Here is an 18,762-nt window from a genome sequence, read left to right as displayed (position 1 = left end):
CACCAACCATTTGGGGCATTTGGGGCATATGTGCCAAACGATGGTGTGACGGGGACGCGCGCAGGGGGGGGCGCGCTCCCCGCACGCTTGTGAGTGAATTAACTGTTATCTCATAAGATCCAGAGTCACTCGTGACTGAAACACTCAGGATTTACAATAAATATGCACCTGAAGTGCTTGTGGAGGCGGGAGAAGCTGCAAGCCCCCCCATCCTGCCGGGAATGGTGTCTGCTGGAGGAGGAGGAGGAGGAGGAGGAGGAGGAGGAGGAGGAGGAGGAGGAGGCAGTGGGTCCATGCAAGAAGGATGCTGTGTAGTAAATGCAGGGGGCGGGAGGGGGAGGGGAGTGCATTTCCCCGTTACTACGTCAGACATCACAAGCGCAAAGGAGCTTTTTCCCTTCAGGTAGTCGGGTGACTCCCTGCGCCGAGACAATCCCGGTCACCCCGGACCGCGCTGACCTTCCCATACCCACCAAGGGTAAGATTAATACCCATTATTTCTGTTTCTTTTGTCGTTTTTTTTACTTTTGAATGCACAGATTCTGCTAATTGTCGCTGCTGTGGTCGTTTTTTATGTGATTTGGCATGAGCTGGATGACATTTGGGAACATTTCCTCGCGTTTATGGTACAGATCGGCTTTTATTATGATGAAAAACGGCGTTGATTGGCCTGTGATGCGCCTCCGTGACCCCTAAACGCGATCCACGAGGGCTGAAACAATCAGGGAGCAACATGATGGAGAGAACTGTTCTGAAACATTAACATCGGTCGATGTTTCGAGGCTATAAATGCGCACTCGGTTCCGGCTCCTGCCGGGAGGTTTGTGCGCCAGGAACCGACACCACCGTCCGTGTCCGTGGAGAAAGACCCAGACCAGGAGGCAGGATGGTGGGGTTGGATCCTACAAAGGTTTTAATGACTTTAAGCAGCACAGGTGACGAGATTAAAGTGAATAATTCAGCGCGGTGTAATGAGCCGCGGGTTTGGCACAGATGCCCTTGTCTCTCCATGTTCCGCCTTCTCCAAATCTACACGATCCTGCCTTCATCGCACTTTTCTTTCAGTTAAAAATATCAAAACTTTCCCCTACCGTCTTTTTTTCACTCTTACATTTGATATAAACAACGAAAGCCGGCTTGACATGGCTGATTGTAGCAGGAAACATGTCCTGCGTCGTGCGTCAAAATGACCTTGTCGACGCAGAGCGGAGAAACATGACGGACAGTGATCAGCATCTTCCCTGTTGTTTCCTCTGTGGTTCTGCTTGGTGCTGGAAGACTCTGCTCTGAGAGGGATGGCTTTTGGTTTCCTATTTGTGTCCACATAAAGAGGAAAGCATCGACATGAGGGCGGAACATGGTGCCTGATACATTAATGATCTGCCCTCCGTGTGATGCGTTTTACTACGTTGCATGTCTGATGTGAAGCCTCTGTGGAGCCTCATCCAGCTGTTTGTGTGGCTGTGAGAGGAGCAGGGACAGATCCACATCTGGTATTTGATTTGTTATTTTTGAAGTGTGATTTTCTCTCTCTCTTTTTTAAAAAGCTGCTCAACTAAAAGCTATTGTCTACTTTGGTGACGCTCGTTTCTGCATTTGATGCGTTGGACGTGGGTGTTTCCTGGGACTGACAGTACAAGCAGGCCCAATTATATATTTCTCAATTTGATTCTGACTTTAATTGCCACTGAAAAAGCTCCAACATGGCAGCGGATGCTGATTGCTGCAATAAAAAGTCTTGGCATTCTGTCAGCCGAGTAAAAATGTAATCTGGAGATATTTTGATACGTCTTCAAGAAGAAATTTCAATGCCAATCATATATTCTGGTCGTGTCCCAAACTAAAGACATTCTGGGGAGATGTATTTTATGCTCTTAAATAGTTTTTTTTTTCTAGGAGTGATGCCTAAAGGAATGAATGGGAGGTCAGAAAAATATCTTTTAAACATCTTACTTACAGCAGCACAGAAGTGTATAATGGTTTAAACCAACCCCCCCTTCATATTGTATATGAATCCAGAAGGTTTGGGACCTCCAGAGCACATTACCTATCTAATTTAAGGCTCCAAAAGTCCATCTTTACTAAATGGTGGAGTCCTGTAGTGTTTTTATTAACACATTACTGGATGGCCAACTCTTTTACATAACTCATACAGGGCCTTGCAATGTTTTAGTGTAAGTCTTGCTGGTTTCCTCATGACTAATCTGTATGTGGGCTTCTATGTATGAATGTGCATATTTGATTTAATATATTAAATGTGCTAATTTGGGAGTAGATACCTGTTTTTGTTTTGTTTCTTTTTGATCCTCATTTGCTTGTAAACTTAATTTGGATATACTTGTCATCTACAGCTGGACAGAGATAAAAGTGTATATACTGAATGGTGTTACTGAAAATCTAATAAAAAATAAGTTAAAAAAAATAAAATAAATAATGATATATTCACACTCTCAGAAAGATGCATCAGCTCTCTGATTTTGAATTCTGTCCCAGCGAGGGATCTTCCAATAAATCGAGGCAAAAATCATTGCCGATATCTCATTATGGCTCCAGAGGGGTGCAACAGGGCTCTGTGTTGGAGCTCCTTATCTTTACAACATGCATGATGGCCGTCTGGCTATGAATTTGCATTTTTTTCATATCTTCCATCCATCTTGTTCCGCTTCCCCCGAGGTCGGATCAGGGAGGCAGTAGCCTAAGCAGGGAAGCCCAGACCTCCCTTTCCTTGTTAAGACTGACATATTTGCAATTCCACCCCGTCCGTCTACATAACATCCACTTAAAAAGCACCTCTTGATCTCGGTGGCTGTTAGAAACATCTCAGCTAGTCTATCGATCGCACCTCTTACTTGGTAACATCTGACTCAGTATATCCCCCAAACTGCTGGTACGGGACATGCGAGAGCTCTCTCTCATCTGGACTCCTGCAGCGCTGCTCCTGCAGATCTCCCAGCATGCACAGTGGTGCCGTCTGCCGATCAGCTATAACACAACAGCACTTCCTGTAATCCATGTCACCCCACGACTCATCGACCCCAAAAGCTTTCTGAATCAAGTTCAAGTCACTGATTTCTGTTCACGGGGTGATTGTGGCATCTGCACATGGCTATTTAACCTCACACTTAGAGACTTATGTTTCTTCTGGATCAGTGTGTTCCTCTCTGGATCATCGTCTGGTGCTGCTTACATATGAGGCAGTCTCAGTCCAGTCTCAGTCCATTCTCAGTCAAGTCTCAGTCCAGTCTCAGTCCAGTCTCAGACCAGTCTCAGACCAGTCTCAGACCAGTCTCAGACCAGTCTCAGACCAGTCTCAGTCCAGTCTCAGTCCAGTCTCAGTCCAGTCTCAGTCCAGTCTCAGACCAGTCTCAGTCCAATCTCAGATCAGCAGAAAGCTGAAATTAAAGCAGAAATTAAAGACAGACATAAATTAAAAATAATTAAAAAAATGAGATGCAAGAAATAAAGGTTGTAGTGGATTATGGGAGATTACTGAAATACAGCTTGACTTCAAGCAAATTAGCGTCAGCAGCCCTGATGCATTCTGGGAGTTTGTTCCACAGGTGAGGAGCATAAAAGGTGGTTGCTGCCTCACCGTGTTTGGTTCCACCTCTGGGAACAGGAAGTAGGCGTGTCCCTGACGGCCCGAGGGTTCTGGTTGGTTCACCATGGACCAGGAGATTAGATCTCCACGTAGCGCTCAAAGCTCACGCTGGAGTTTTCTCTGACATGAGAGTAAACTGAATGTCTTCGGGCTGCAGGTAGTTGATGCGAACCGTTTGAAAAGCGGAGAAAAATGTAGAGGTCCTCCGGAAATGTCTGTGACAGGCTTTGGTTAAAATACCACAGAGATGTAGTGCAAAAGCTTCCTCTGTCTGAAGAAACTGGACACTGCTGGACTCTCCTGGGGAGCGGGCCTCTTTTGAGATTTGTCAAACAGCTTTATGATATCCACTTTCACGGAAGTGATGTTGATAAACATGGAAAAGTTACAAGATAAGACCTGGATCTGCGATGTCAAATACCTCTTTTCTACCAAACCGGTACTGATTTTGGAACCGTTTTTTCTGTATCCACTGACTACGTTTACATGCAGTCAAAATTCGGGTTATTGCTAATATTCCGGTTACTGAAACATTCGGAATATTCCTTTTACATGCGTGAGCAAACAGGGTTATCCCTGTATACATGGTAATTAATCATTCAGGATATCTCGATCAAACCAGCGACGCACGGAGAACGTCATGACGCAATTCCCGTCATTTCTGCTTCTTCCTGTATCCAAATTCAAACACGCTCACCTTCGTTTAAATCTCGCTATCCCTGTACTTTCTACCGTCTACAAATGCCAAAATGTTCATATCCTTCATTACATTTATGAAGTGATTAGTCTCCTCCTCACTCCAAAAGTGTGGCGTGGTCTTGCGTTTCTCCATGTTTATAAGAACTTCCTGGACTCAGAAGACCAGGATTCCTTGTGAACAGAGCATGCGCAGAAAATAAATTCATGTTCCGTTTGATGGGGATATTCCGTTTGGCGTTTACATGACCCAATATTCAGGTTTTAAAAAGGACTAACCCAGGGATCATATTCAGGTTTTTAAAAACCCGAATATGAGCAAATTCAGTTTATTCAAAGGGGTTATTGGTGTTTACATGGCCGTGCAAATTCGGGTTATTGCCAATATTCGGGTTTTAAAAGGGTTATTGACTGCATGTAAACGCAGTCACTGACAAAGAACTGACTCCTGGGCCAGAAAAACCGGTTTCAAGGTAGCACCAACTCTTTGCTGGACTAGAGGAAAAAAACGCTTATGTAAGTGGAGAGGGCGGAGTTTTTAAGACCAACGTCAATAGCAAGACTGGGAGACGGAGACGTTTCAAATAAGAATTAATCTGGATGCAGCAAAGCATCATGGGTCTGAGGAGGAGACAACCTGTCTCTTAGAGATGTGTCCACGGAGGGGCTACGTGGACCAAGTTCTATTAGAGCAAATACCTTGTTGTTGCTTCAACTTTCACACCAACGCAGCAACGTAACTGACGTTTGCAGTGACGTGATGACGTGGCTCCCCTTAGCACCCGAGCTGTGGAAAAGGTTGTTGAACCATCACCAGCACTGACCTGTTTGGTGGAAAAGGGGTAACAGTACCCTGCAATTCTGATCTGATTGACATGTTTTCAGGCCAAAGCGGCTCCAAACACACAGCGGTGTGTCAGATTTAAGGTTGGAGATGAATTAATTTAGAAGAAGATGATCTATCTCTGAAACATAACCCACTGCTCAGCGCGAGGAGCCGTGGGAGCTGCAGTGTTTGCTGTTCTAATTTTCTGCCTGCTACCCTGCTGATTGGGCCGTGCTCCCGTCTGTCCTCGGAGATTAGCCCTGTCACGAGCTGCAGCTCGCCTCTCCCTGGGTGCTGGCAGCAATGGTGCTCCATACATTACCATGACAGCCTGAAACTGGCTGTGGCGCAGTGGACCACAGCGACTTCGTCCACGCTGCAGTATTTGGATGAACCGCTGAAAGAAAACCTGGTACTTGTCAGCATTTTGGCTCATGTGACTCTGCTTTGACAAAGATTGGGTGCGAGGCTGAGAGGTAATCGATGGTCTCTTCACTTGGCTGCAGATGAAGCCAGCATCCAGCATCCAGCATACGTCTCTATCAACAACTGACAGAGTGCTTTTATACCTGCCGGAGGACGTGTTTCCTCCTCCACACAGAAATGCATTATGGTATTTAACTCTACACCTTTAAACCTTTGAAGCTTTGCCGTCGCTATCCTTGTGGCCAGTACCCTGTTTTATAGACTTGGGGGTGTATTAGGAAACTATAGAAGCAATTTTTTTTTTTTTTTTAATTTTCTTTATTATTATTATCCTCACATCTTACATTACACAGCTGATGTACAATTGGTTTACAATTTTGTCAGGGAGAAAGAAAAACATCAGCATGTCAAAACTTAGCTGTTGCCCTATAGTTGTGTAATGTTGAAAGAAACAAAACCTGCGTATATTTATATTTTTTAAGGTAAAACGAACAAACAGAACTAACTAAAGACAAACATACACACAAAAAAAAAGGGAACAATGATTAATCAAAACGGGAAGTATGGGCTTGTAACAGCGACTTAATTCAGTTATAGGGAGACCAAACTACGATATTATAAGGGTTTGGATATACACACACATCAAATTATGTACGTATAAAATGCATGAAACCTGGCAGACCATCAAACCAACAGAGAAATGACAGAGAAAGTAAGTGAGTGGAGACAAGTAATTCAGTTTCTAGATAATTGTGACTTTTGTATATAGGAGACCCCTTTTGACCATGACCTTGTGAATTTATCCATTTGTAGCCGAAGTGAGAAAGTAATCCTTTCCATTTTATATATTTCATTGACAATATCAGTCCATTCCTCCGTTGTGGGGGGGTCAGGATGCAGCCAGTGACGTGTGATGGTTTTCTTGCCAGCAGAAATCAGAGCACCAAATAGATATTTGTTGAGATGCCCTGTGAGAAAATTAGTTTCTCCCAGAATAAAAGTTTTGAAATGATATGGTATTTTCATATGAAACATGTTTTCTAATATTTTGTGCATCTCTAACCAAAAACCTACAATTACTGGACATTCCCAAAATATATGCCAATGGTTTGCATCCCGGCTCCCACACATTCTCCAACATTGTGAATCCCCTCCTGCAAAGTGAGCTTTCTGTTTAGGGGTTACAAAAAATCTGATTAAACATTTCCATGCAAATTCTCTCCATGTGTGCGAGTTGGTGCATTTCCACTGAAACTCACAACAACTATACCACTCTTCCTTGGGAATTTCCAAATTACCTTCCTTTATAGAAGCAATTTCATCACAAAACAAACAAGTTTGATGCAACTGGAAGAAAGACCAAACCCTCATGCTCACTGAGAGAGAGAGAGAGAGAGAGAGAGCTTCACGAGTGTCTGCAGAGCTCTGGCATTGACATCTGCCAACGCGGCCTCATAATCGCCTCCTTTTAATCCTTGCAGCATATTTCCTGGTGTCGAGAGGAAATTAGCCCCTCGATGGAGGAAACGGCACATAATTCATGATTACACAGATCTGTTTCAGTATGATGTCACTGTTGACCATTCTGCCTGTTTGGTGCCGAATACAATATCTTGTTACGGTCTCACAACGATGGAGGACGAGACTTTTACGTTTGCCTCAACCAGTTCTTTACTTCTCGTTGTAGAGACTGAAAATGCTGTACAATATTTATAGAATAATATCCCCGAACATGGGGGTGGAGATATTTTGCTTTAAAGGTTAGCTAACATCTGAAAAGAGATGAAATGGGTTTAAAAAATGGATAAAGGTCTATCTGGAAGATTATGATTGGCAAGTATTGTCAGTGTCGGCATGTGTCGGCCCCAGCTTCATGAACTTCATGGACTCGTAACAACAATAGTCAGATTCCCCACCAAAATACGTTCTTAGGCCCTGCTTAGACTTGTATTAATATCCCTGTGGAGGGATCTGATCACAAGGGGACATCTGTAGTATGTTCACACCTGGCATCAACATGTGTCTCCACACACATCTAGATTGATAACTCATGATCAGATCTCATTCAGCTATAAATGGTGGTAACATCAAGCACCGACAGCTTGGTTTATTTTGTACACACCTTTATTTATATTATGTTGAAATATATCACTTCCATTTGTAGCTCGTACATTTGTTTTACTTTTTATATTCAACTTTTGTTTCTTTATGGTTTATTGGTGCTGCTGCCAGAAATGAAGGCGATTGGGACTGAACCAAGGGCAGCCACATCATGGGGGGAAATCTTGGGTAGTTTGTGTAAATATTCACTATAATTTAAGTTCATTAGTCTAATTTTGTATTAGTACAACTGTGATCCTCACTGTGGGTTTAGGTTATTTGTTAAAGGAGCTGTATGTAAGAGCAATAATAAAACGAATCATAAAATGACCCCGATATGTCAACAGACATTTAAAAATCATGTTCATTTCAAATACTTATGTCACTGACAACAGCACTCAAGCCAGGATATTCCAGTTTAAAAAGAGGAGTTGCAGCCCTCAACTGATGTTTATGTTGTCATTTTTTGTTTTGGCCTGAAGCTCCACCCTCCACCTATCTCCCAATCACCAAGTCAGTATTGTTTCTGAAGCTCCACCCTCCACCTATCTCCCAATCACCAAGTCAGTATTGTTTCTGAAGCTCCACCCTCCACCTATCTCCCAATCACCAAGTCAGTATTGTTTCGGCATCCGGGTTGCCAGCTCGGCTGTACTTATCGCAGCAGCCGCTACAAACGTGTTGGATGAAAAACCTGGCAACCTCTGGTCGGGGGGAGGAGGGGGAGGGTACACGCCGCTCAACAATATTTTGAAAGTGACTGCAGTACCAGTTTTGGCCATTTCTTACAGACGGCTCCTTTAACAGTGTTTAGTGTTTCACGCCTGTGTGTCACTGGTCCGATCAGCCAGTATTTAAGTTCCTCGTGTGTTTGTTCAGGTCAGTTTGGTTTTGGTTTCAGTGTGGTGGCAGGTAAGGTTTAGCTGCTTTGTTTTTGACCTCTTTAAGGGCCGAGTGACCTTTATCTACCTAAACTACAGAGGGTAACATGACATTTTACTCTTTACAAGTGTAATTCATTGTATTTTTAAATCTTGCACCCGTTTGCATTGTTGAATTTACTGCATGACACTGTTAATACAAACGTAACACGATCTGCATCCTTTTCAAACTATGAGCCCCCTAGTTTCAGTGTTATACACCATTCAGTTCTTTAAAATGCTTTTATTTTGAAATGTATGCAGGAAGCTGTTGGGGGAACGCTCATTACTAAAGTTCAAAATAGCACTTGAAATTGCAATGATGTTAAAAAAAACTACACTTAAAGAAGACGACGATATGCACAGTAAGAAGAAAAAGAAGATGATGATCATGATCATGATCATGATGGTCAGGCTTTCCCCCGTGATTGGATCAGTCAGGATGGATGTTAAAACCAGGTGAAAATGGGGCCTTAAGGCCCAATCCCAATACACCCCTTACTTTCTACCACTAGCCCTCCCTCACTACCACTATCCCTAAAAAAGAAGAATATTATGAAAGTAAAATGTATATTTCTCGCTAGAAATGTAATCAAAACGCATTTTTATGCAGAAACTAACTCAAAATATTGATTTTATTCACTAAAAAATAAGAAATGTCCGCCATGTTTTTTTTTTGATTCAGTCCGCAAATGACAACGAAAAGCATTCTGGGAAATTTTTCTGGCCCTAGTTCACCTAGTGAGCATCCGAAAACAGTCGCTCCTTAGGGAAAGATTCATAGCCACTACACTAGTTTTCTTTACTACCCCTAGGTGGAAAGAGGAATTGGGACACCACTACCCTCACGGGAACGCGCAAAATGTAGGGGTAGGGATGAAAACTAGGGGTAGTGGGAGTATTGGGACAGGGCCTAAAGAGGGAGAGTTTGCTCGTAAAAGCACACATGAGCTGAATTTTTCACTGGATAAAAATCTGCATTATCCACCGAAGTTTGGTGTGAAAATTTGAACCAGTGTTTTACCTCCAAATCCTCCCAGGCTTTGGTCCAAACCCAGACGCAGCAGCACCAACAACAGCTTGCTTATTTGTCCTCTGCATCACCTGCGGGTCGGTGATGCCTGATGGGAACTTTGCATTTTACAAACATGAAAGCTAAAGGACCTCAATGTGAGCGACACTAATGTGACAAAACCCCCGTCAGGCGTTTGGTTGTTTCAGGGTGATTTGTTCCTGAGGGCTGCAGGTTCTGAACCATGTGACTCCTCTTCAGTCCACGTTGCAGCGAGTGAAGCCAAAATGGAAGCCCAGCGCTGACGTCAGCGTGTTTGACATGGTGTTGCGAGCTGACACGGTGCCACCGGGGTGAAAGCGCCGGCACGGCGGTGCGGTGATTCAGAGATGGTTGCAGTTCCTCCCATAGGAGGGGTGGAGCTGCATCCCAGCTGAGCCCGTTCTAGCTGATCTTCACGCCCTCCTCTGTCTGCTGTGTCGTCTCTGGCCTCGGTGCGAGGATGTCAGAGTGGGACGGATGCAGACGAGGGAGCAGGAGCCGGTCCGAGGCCGCGGTGAGGTTTCACCGCTGAGGGCCGGGTGGGTTCTGGCAGCTCCGTCCTCGTGGCTACAGAAACAGGACATGAATAATTGATGGTTTATTCATGCGGCCTCAGCGGGAGCTCCCCGGATGCTCACGCCAAAGGAGCTGGTAGAAATGATTGATGGGGATGGAGGAAAAATGCTGGAGAAGGGGGTGAAAGCTGACTTTACCAGCTTACTTCTAAACAAAAACGTGCACATGAACAAATAGCCCCTTTAGTTTAGTTTTTAGTTTTAGTTCAGTTTTTAGTTTTATTTTGGTCCATTAGTCAATCAAAACATGCACCACATTAAGCTGAATATATAAATAAATGAACCAAAAAAGGTGTAGACTGAAGCCGTAGCTTATATAATGCCTACCCTTTTTACAATACATCACATCACAACAAATCAAAATAAAAAGTTCAATTACAACAAAAGCATGTGATATAGAGGATTTACAGGGGAAGCTGCTCTTGGTCATAGTTTATATTTATCAATTGCCCTAAGTTTAAAGTTTTTTTTGAATTTGCGGATAGAACTACACATTTTTAGCTCATCACAGAGACTATTCCACAAATTTACCACTTTAACAGAAACACATCTACTTCTAAAGTTTGTCCTTACCTTTATTTTTTTAAACATACAAGTTCCCCTGAGTTCATACCGACTTTCTCTGGGTGAAAAGTTTAACATTTCCTGAATGCAGTAAGGAAGTAGGTTGTTGTGTGCCTTATACATTATAAGAGAAGTCCTTAGCTCAACTAGATCTACACATTTTAAGGTATTTAGTTTAATGAAGAGTGGGTTTGTTGGGTCGCAGTATTTTGAATTATTTCCAATTCTTATGGCTCTCTTTTGTAATAAAATTATTGGATCAATGTTAGTTATGTAAGTATTTCCCCATACCTCCACACAGTAAGTAATGTATGGAACAATAAGTGAACAGTACAGTATGTAAGTGGATTTCTGATTTAAAAGTTCTTTTGTCTTGTATAGAATTGCAATGGGTTTGGACAATTTAGATTTAATAGGAATAATTCAGCTCACTCAGAGTTACTCAGTTGCTGAAATACTTTTGCATCCACCGTTTTATCAAAAGAAGATCTAAGATCTGTGAGTTTTATTGTTCTGCAGGGGACTTATGGGACTGAGCGAGTTGGTAAAGAGTGATTTTCTTTGCAGTTGGCTTATCTGACGGTTTATTCAAAGTGGTTGGAGATGTGGACACGTGGAGCTTGAGGAATTCTTCGTTTCGTTGTGAACAAATTCAGTTGGAAAGTTTTTTTTTGTTCAGTGTCCTTCAGTTACCGTGAGACGTTTATAAACTTGCTCGGGCTCTGGTTCTTCATGCTCTCCTACCATCATTACTGACACGGAAACTCTGCTTTGAGAGGGCTACTAGAGCAGAGCGAACCTAAAAATAATAACATGCAGATAAACTCTAAACCTTTTTGAGGCAACCTGTGATACACCGCCAAACTCTGAATAAAAACATCTCCGGAGATAAAGGAGAGAGCCGACATATGGACACAACCAGCAGAAACACGAGAAACGTGAAGCAAGTTAACGTTAAACCAAGAGCAGGGGCGGACTTACCATCAGGTAAACTAGGCGGCTGCCTGGGGGGCCCAAGTTCCTGAGGGGCCTGTAAAAACCCTCATACACTTATGGTTAATACAGCTTTTACTTATTTGCATATATAAGTTATATTTATAATTAGAATCTTTTCGCTAAAATGCCAAGTCAAGCCAAGTCAAGCTAAAATGTCAGTCCATCTTACTGCACATGTGCAGAACGGATCCAAAAAAATCGTTACAAAGTGGCAAGAGAGGAAAAATGGAGTGCCGTAATCGATAAGAGAAAACACAACGCAAAGATGAAAAGAAGCCCATGCTGAAAAGAGGAGGAAGAAGGAAGAAAACAAGACATTTACGTCGATTATTATTGTTATCTAGTGGAATCTGTGGGCAGGAAGTGCAGCGGGTCGTCCAATAATCAATGGTTTGGTGGTTTGTAGTGTCCTAATTTGATGTTTGTGATCCATCCTCAGTATTTTACCAGAGAACCTGCTGGTAAAAATAATATATGTGTGTTCTGTTAAAAGGTATATATCTGCATAATTGACCACTGCATTTTTTGCAGAAATTCCTTCTCTCTCGTTACATCCATCAATCTATATGATTTGTTGTTCCAAGTTTGTTCCCGTTGTTGCTGCTAACCGCACGAGAACCAGGTTACAGCAGGTGGCCAGTAACAATTCAGTTTGGAGAGACACAGGAAAGCTTTTTAAAAATTATTATATTATAAAACGGGAAATTAACAGGAAATACTAATACGGGAGGACTGCAGGAAAGAGGGGTAAAATATGGTTCCCCGGCCAAAACGGGAGACTTGACAGGTATGCTTTTGTCGGTTTTTACTTTCGTTAATGTCGGGAGAAGGTAAAAAAGCGCGTTTGTCTGTGTCTGTCGACGGCCTCTGCGGCTCAAAGTCATCACCCCGTGTTGTCCGAGTCCATAACACCAGCGACTGCTTATTGTGTGTGTGGGTGGTTGTTGACGGAGTCGTACGGTGGGGAAATCTTCAAATAGAGCAGGTGCGTGGGCTGAGCCGCCCCGGCCCATAATGCAATGCTCCCGCCGCACCGACTAAGCGTGAGTTGAGAGAGTGCAAACAGTCGGGACTCACCGGTGTTTGAGGGGATGGAGGAGAACGTGAGTGGGCGGTGACGAATCGCTGGATAAACAGACGCGTTGTCTGCTGAAAAGAAAAAGGTTCCTGGAAAGAACATTTAAACAAAAAAAGCACTTTTGTGGGACAACAACAGGCTGTAAATGTGTTGTAAACTTTTGATAGATGAATCACTCTCTTTTTTAGTTGAATATTTTCTGATTTGAGATGAAAATATCCACTTTTCACCACAATCACTGAAATGCTCAGCACTTCCTGGGAGGGAGGTAGAAGAGTTCGGTACTCATGCCCATCCTTGAACTCATTTTGGTTTGGAGTGTATAAAACAATATCTGAAGTAACAGGAATAGAAAGTCAGCCTAATATGTATACCTCAATTTTCAGAACCATGCCACTGGATAGTATAAGGATGTCTAGGTACAAAGATATAATAGCCTTTTCAACGTTGATAGCTAGGAGACAAATTCTTTTACACTGGAAATCCTCTTGCCCACCAAAATTCTCTGTATGGATGACTGATCTAATGTATCTAAAATTGGAAAAGATAAAATACACACTAAGAGGGTCTAATGATTGTTTTTATAATATTTGGAATCCATTAATAATTGGAAATGTAAAAAAGGGGAAAAAAGCTGGTCTTAAGCCAAGTAGGTAACTCTGTTTTGTGTTTAATAAAAAGAGATTTAAAAAAAAAAAAGAAGAGTTCGGGGCTGAAGTGGTGGATCAATGTGACAAAAACCACCTCTGATTAGCGCCGAGTCCACAAAAACCGATGGATTGATGGAGCGATGTGTGATTTAGGGACCATTATGCTTCCCTGAAATACACAGCTTGGAGATGTGATGGCTCCTGGGGGTGGAGGGGAGCCAGCCGCGTGACAGGAAGTTGTTTATTCTGTGCATTCGTGCCACAGTGGGAGGGATTTGCTGGGTTGTTAGTTGCAAAGTCCAATCAGATCACCAAGAATGCAAAAAAGAAAAACAGGCAGCGGACCATCTTTCTATAGCTTTCTTGTTTGAAATTACAACCGCAGCTGCTTACAATGAATACCCACAATGCATTATTTAGGAATAAAAGGCTAGACAACCCCAGAAATATTTTATTAATGTTAATTTGTCAGTGCATCTCATGAAACCCACTGAAACGAGTCCTCTGCTTTTAATTGATCCCTCGTTAGACCAGGAGCATTGGGCTGCCATTGGTCTGGTGCCCAGGGGTTGCCATCCCGGGGACTGGAACCTCTGTAACCACAAGCCACATGCAAGTCTTTGCTCTGCTTTGGTTGGTTGTTCTTGTGTTTTCTTGGTTCTGCTGGTTTGGTCCTGTTTTATTTTGAAAGTCTGGTTCTAGTTTGACTCGTTCCCCATTTTATTTTGAAAGTCTGATTCCAGTTTGACTTGTTCCCTATTTTATTTTGAAAGTCTGGTTCTAGTTAGGGCCCGAGCACTTACAGTGCGAAGGCCCTATTGTATCTGGCCTGGCGAAAAATGTGATATTTAATGGTTTGCATTAATGGGCGTGGCCTAATGGCTCAACAGCGCCCCCTAGAAAACTTTGTGCCTCAAGCCCCACCATACGGTTTGACGTACATGCACGAAAATTGGTACACACTTGTATCATGTTGCAACTTAAAGAAAAGTCTCTTGGCGCCATGGCCGAAACCGAACAGGAAGTCGGCCATTTTGAATTAATCATGTAATATTGGCGCAATTTATGCCATTGCTTCGGCCCGCTTCTTCGCCCGAACCGTAACGTGCAGCCAGGTGTGTTATACATCAAAATGTGCGTCTCCATCCTGCGGCGATGCGCATTACTTTTCTCAGTCAAAAGCGTTACCATGGCGACAATAGAGGCCAAAAAGCGTGCCCCCCCTTCATCTGGTGGGTCCATATTTGATAGTTCCTACTTTCTGCAATAATTTTTGAATGGTTTGATATAAAGACTCGTGGGTGGTGTCATCGGACATGGTTTTGAGTCCTTGAATATAATTGGTGCAAATTACCCCCCCCCCCCCCTCATCTGGTTGGTCCATATTTGATAGTTCCTACTTTCTGCCATAACTTTTGAATGGTTTGATATAGAGAGTCGTGGCTGGTGTCATCCGCTAAATGTCCAGGCCTGAAGAATCCACATGCAAGTCATACAAGCGCTTCCACTGCAGCACGCCTCAACGTGCACAAGGGTGGGAGGGCCCACCCTTGTGATTTGACTTGTAATTTGTAATTTGACTTGTTTCTTGTTTTATTTTGAAAGTCTGGTTCTAGTATGACTTGTTTCTTGTTTTATTTTGAAAGTCTGGTTCTAATTTGACCTTGCAGCTGTGTCTCGTCAGCCCTTCTGTTTATATATTTTCCTGGCGTTCCCTTCCTCCAGTCTGGTATGTTTTTGCTTCCTGTTTGTTTACCAATATTCCCACTTGTAATTGGAATTTTATTTGTTTTTCTAGTCGAGGCCTTTTTATTTAAATTTCTATTTGGATTCCTGCCTGTGCAGCATTTTTTGTGATATAAAAGTCCTTCTTTGCACTTCTCCCACCTCGCAGCCTGCTGCATTAGGCCCCACCCATGCAGTCCCTGACAGGAAGTTATGTAAAAATATTGAGAAACATGTTCCACTTGGTCTGGTGCTTCATAACAAGGACCATACTAACATTAACCTTTTCAATACCGTGTTTTTTTGTATCCTTAGTGGAAAATTACCCCTGCATCTTCACTTGAACCGCTTTTTAAGGCACTTTATGTAACAATAACACTCCTGACCACATGGGGGCAGTGTGACAAGTTTATCAATCAGCTCTGGATTAAAACAAGGAAGGGGAGAGTTATGGACCTGGTCGTCCATCTATTCCTGTCCGTCTGGATTTCACTTTGATTTCCAGGCGGCAGAATAAATGACCTCTGCATCTGCAGCCATCTTGGTTGCTTTGAACTGCGCTGCAGCTATCGAATATTTTGATGATCGATTATTCTGTCAAATATCCCATCGATTAATCGGATAAAACTTACTTTTGCTTTATTAAAGTCCAATTATAAATATACAATAGAAAACAAGACGGATCACTTAATAAAAACAACCAATCTGTTTCTTTTATGAGAATAATTTACATTTATTTACATATTATATAAACTAGTTTGTTACATTTTTCAAATAAAAATAAATACAATTATTTTAAACTTGACATTTCCTGAAACATTAAAAAACAAAACAAAGAAAAAACCTATTTTTTATTTAGTATCAATGAAAAATATTCTTATGCACTGCTTTTAAATTGTGCAACTTCACATTCATGACCAACACGTTTTAACAGAAAGGCTTGGCTGTGGACCGGGACTCGGTACAAGAGTCTTACATAAAGTGGAACAGACCATAATTTTTAATTTGTAATGATCCCACACCTTCAACATCTTCTGTCTCTTCCTCCTTATTACTTTCGCTTTCCTGCATTTTCTCCTTGGTGCTGTCACTGTTGTCAGTCCCAGCCCGGCGTCTGTGCAGCTAAACTGAAGACGCCGTGTTCTTCCGCTTTATAAGGGACACATGCATGTTAGCATGTGTCCCTTAGTTTAAATAGTTTAAATTTATTTTTTATTTAAACAAGGCTTCGAGGCAGAGGAAATTCCTCGATAATTTTTTGAAATCGAGGTACTCGAGGAATCATTGCAGCTCTACTTTGAACAATGGCTCTTGTAGGAGTCATTTTATAAAGTGGTTGCTTTGGTGCGGTGGAGGATATCGGCCTCAAACCTTTTTGGCTGCTGTGGTTTGTGCTTCTATCAAATGATGGCAGCTCCTACCCAAAATCTATGTAGTTAAACGGGACTCAAACCCATCAGAGCTTCTTCTTTTTGCATCTCTGTCTGCTCGGTCGGCCTCAGGTCCAATCTCTCGCCACCGCCGGCAGCAAGGCAGGATAAATGAGTTCTGCACTGCGTGGCATCACCAACCATCTGCGGCGTGGAGGAATCACCCACCACCCGCCGCTCCCACCGCTCTGCCGGTTTCACACACATGCACGTCTTTTTTCATCCTCTGACACTGCAGCACACACGCGTTCACAGTGTCGTCGCTCACCCCCCCCTCGTGACGTTGGCAGCGCCTGAGCTGTCGAATGAGCATCAACATTTAATTCAGTTTGATAAAAGAGGCTGTAAAAGTGGCGATTCATTATTTTATATTAATCATGCAACCTTTTGTATGGGCTGCTCTTTTAATTATTTTGCAATTAATTCAACTTTCAATTTAATTTATTGATACACCGCCAAATCACGTCAAATGTCATCTCGAGGGACTTCAACCGTGCGCAGTTCAACTCGTTCCAGATTAGTCTGATTAAAACAGAGCCAATACAACAATAGATCGCTTTAAAACTTTTTCCCTGATACAATCCCCCGCCCCGAGCAAGCACCAGGCGACTGTGGAAAGGAAAACCCTCCTTTAACGGGAGGAAACCTCTGGCAGAACTGGAAGGACCGGCATCTGCCTTGGCCGGTTCGGGATGGAGGGGTCAGGAAAGAGGAGAAAAAACAGCAACAACAGACCAGGAAAACCTCAAAGGAAGAAGGAAAACTGGTTAATATCAACCAAAACTAATGTCATTAACAGAGATGGAGAAGAGTGAGGAGAGGTGCATCATGGGAGGTCCCCCAGCAGCCTAAAGCGCTTTAACTAAGAGATGTTTCAGACCACCTGAGCCATCTCTAACCATAAACTAGAAACTGCAGCTTTATTTATTGAGGTTTTATAGTGTAAACACAAGCCAGTGGACTCAGTAGGGAAGAATTGTTACTTACTAACCCTGTAAACGGAGGTCATAACACCAATGAAGCATGATTTATAATAAAATAGACCAACGTACAAATGTATGTAAGATGTAAATTCTTAACAATGTCTTCTGAATGCATCATGTTTGTTAAAACAGTTTTCTTGTTTGTTTTCCACTTCTGAATAATCTCTGACACTGTACAAGAGTCCAGTTTGAATCCCGGGCCTCAAAACGGATCAATTCTGTTATCAGCGCCTAAGCTATGACATTCGTCTTGACGTGCAGTGATGGAGTTGGAGACTTACAGTTGTGTGTAGCTGCAGAGGTGTATCTTAACCTAAAATCTGAGACCGAGAAGTGTTTGTGTTGAGGCTAAAAGCCTGCGTAGGTGGAGTTGTGGGTTTTGTTGAAGGAAGGTCCAGAATCGACAAAGATATCGATAAAATAAGGGATTGAAAATCTATAAAATCTGAAGTCAAAGTGGAATCCAGAGGAACCAGACGGCTTCTTTGTTTAAAGGAGGAAAAGTATGGGGATGGCTGGTGCCTGTTAACCAACCCCCATCCCCGTCCACAAGAGACATATAATAAAAGACACTTCACACCCCGGACACTCATTGTTTGAACTGCTGCCATCTGGGAGGAGATACAGACTCATGAAAACGAGGACAAACAGACTAAAACACAGCTTTTACCCAACAGCAATAACCACTCTTAACAAAAACAGGAGCTAATGTGCAATAACAATAACAAAAATGATTGTATGCTGATGAAGGTTCTTGTGGGGTCCGTGTGTTGATGTGTGTGTGGAAGGGTGAATGTGTCTAGAGATATATATATATTTATTTTATTTGTTTATATTTAATATTACATTTTATTGGATTATTTTTCAGTTATTTTATTTTTTTTGGATAAAGAGACTGGAGACCGACAATCAAACGAACTTCAGTACCTGCTAAATACTAGATGTTTTTATGTCCTGATGCATAAAACCTCAGATTTACCCGATTTTCTAATTATTATTATTATTATTATTATTATTATTATTATTATTAATAATAATTTAGCGGCGACAGTGAAGCATGGTGGGAAAGAGGGTGGAGACAGACAGGGGAGCAACATGCAGCAATACTTTCGTCACGACGAGGCCGATCTGAGGTGAA

The 18,762-nt window shown here is 42.5% G+C and overlaps 1 protein-coding gene across 1 annotated transcript in view; it reads left to right on the top strand.

Moving 5' to 3' along the window:
- Window positions 1-361: 361 nt before the first annotated feature.
- The window catches only part of sv2a (synaptic vesicle glycoprotein 2A), a 78,110-nt gene continuing 59,709 nt past the window's right edge, over window positions 362-18,762 (top strand). The window contains exon 1 of the mRNA XM_061717428.1: window positions 362-478. The gene's annotated coding sequence lies outside the window, so the exon portion shown is untranslated. The remainder of the gene's footprint in view (window positions 479-18,762) is intronic.

The sequence above is a fragment of the Cololabis saira genome, chromosome 3 (genome assembly GCF_033807715.1).
Source record: "Cololabis saira isolate AMF1-May2022 chromosome 3, fColSai1.1, whole genome shotgun sequence".
NCBI lineage: Eukaryota > Metazoa > Chordata > Actinopteri > Beloniformes > Belonidae > Cololabis > Cololabis saira.
This window is presented reverse-complemented; position numbering and strand designations above follow the sequence as displayed.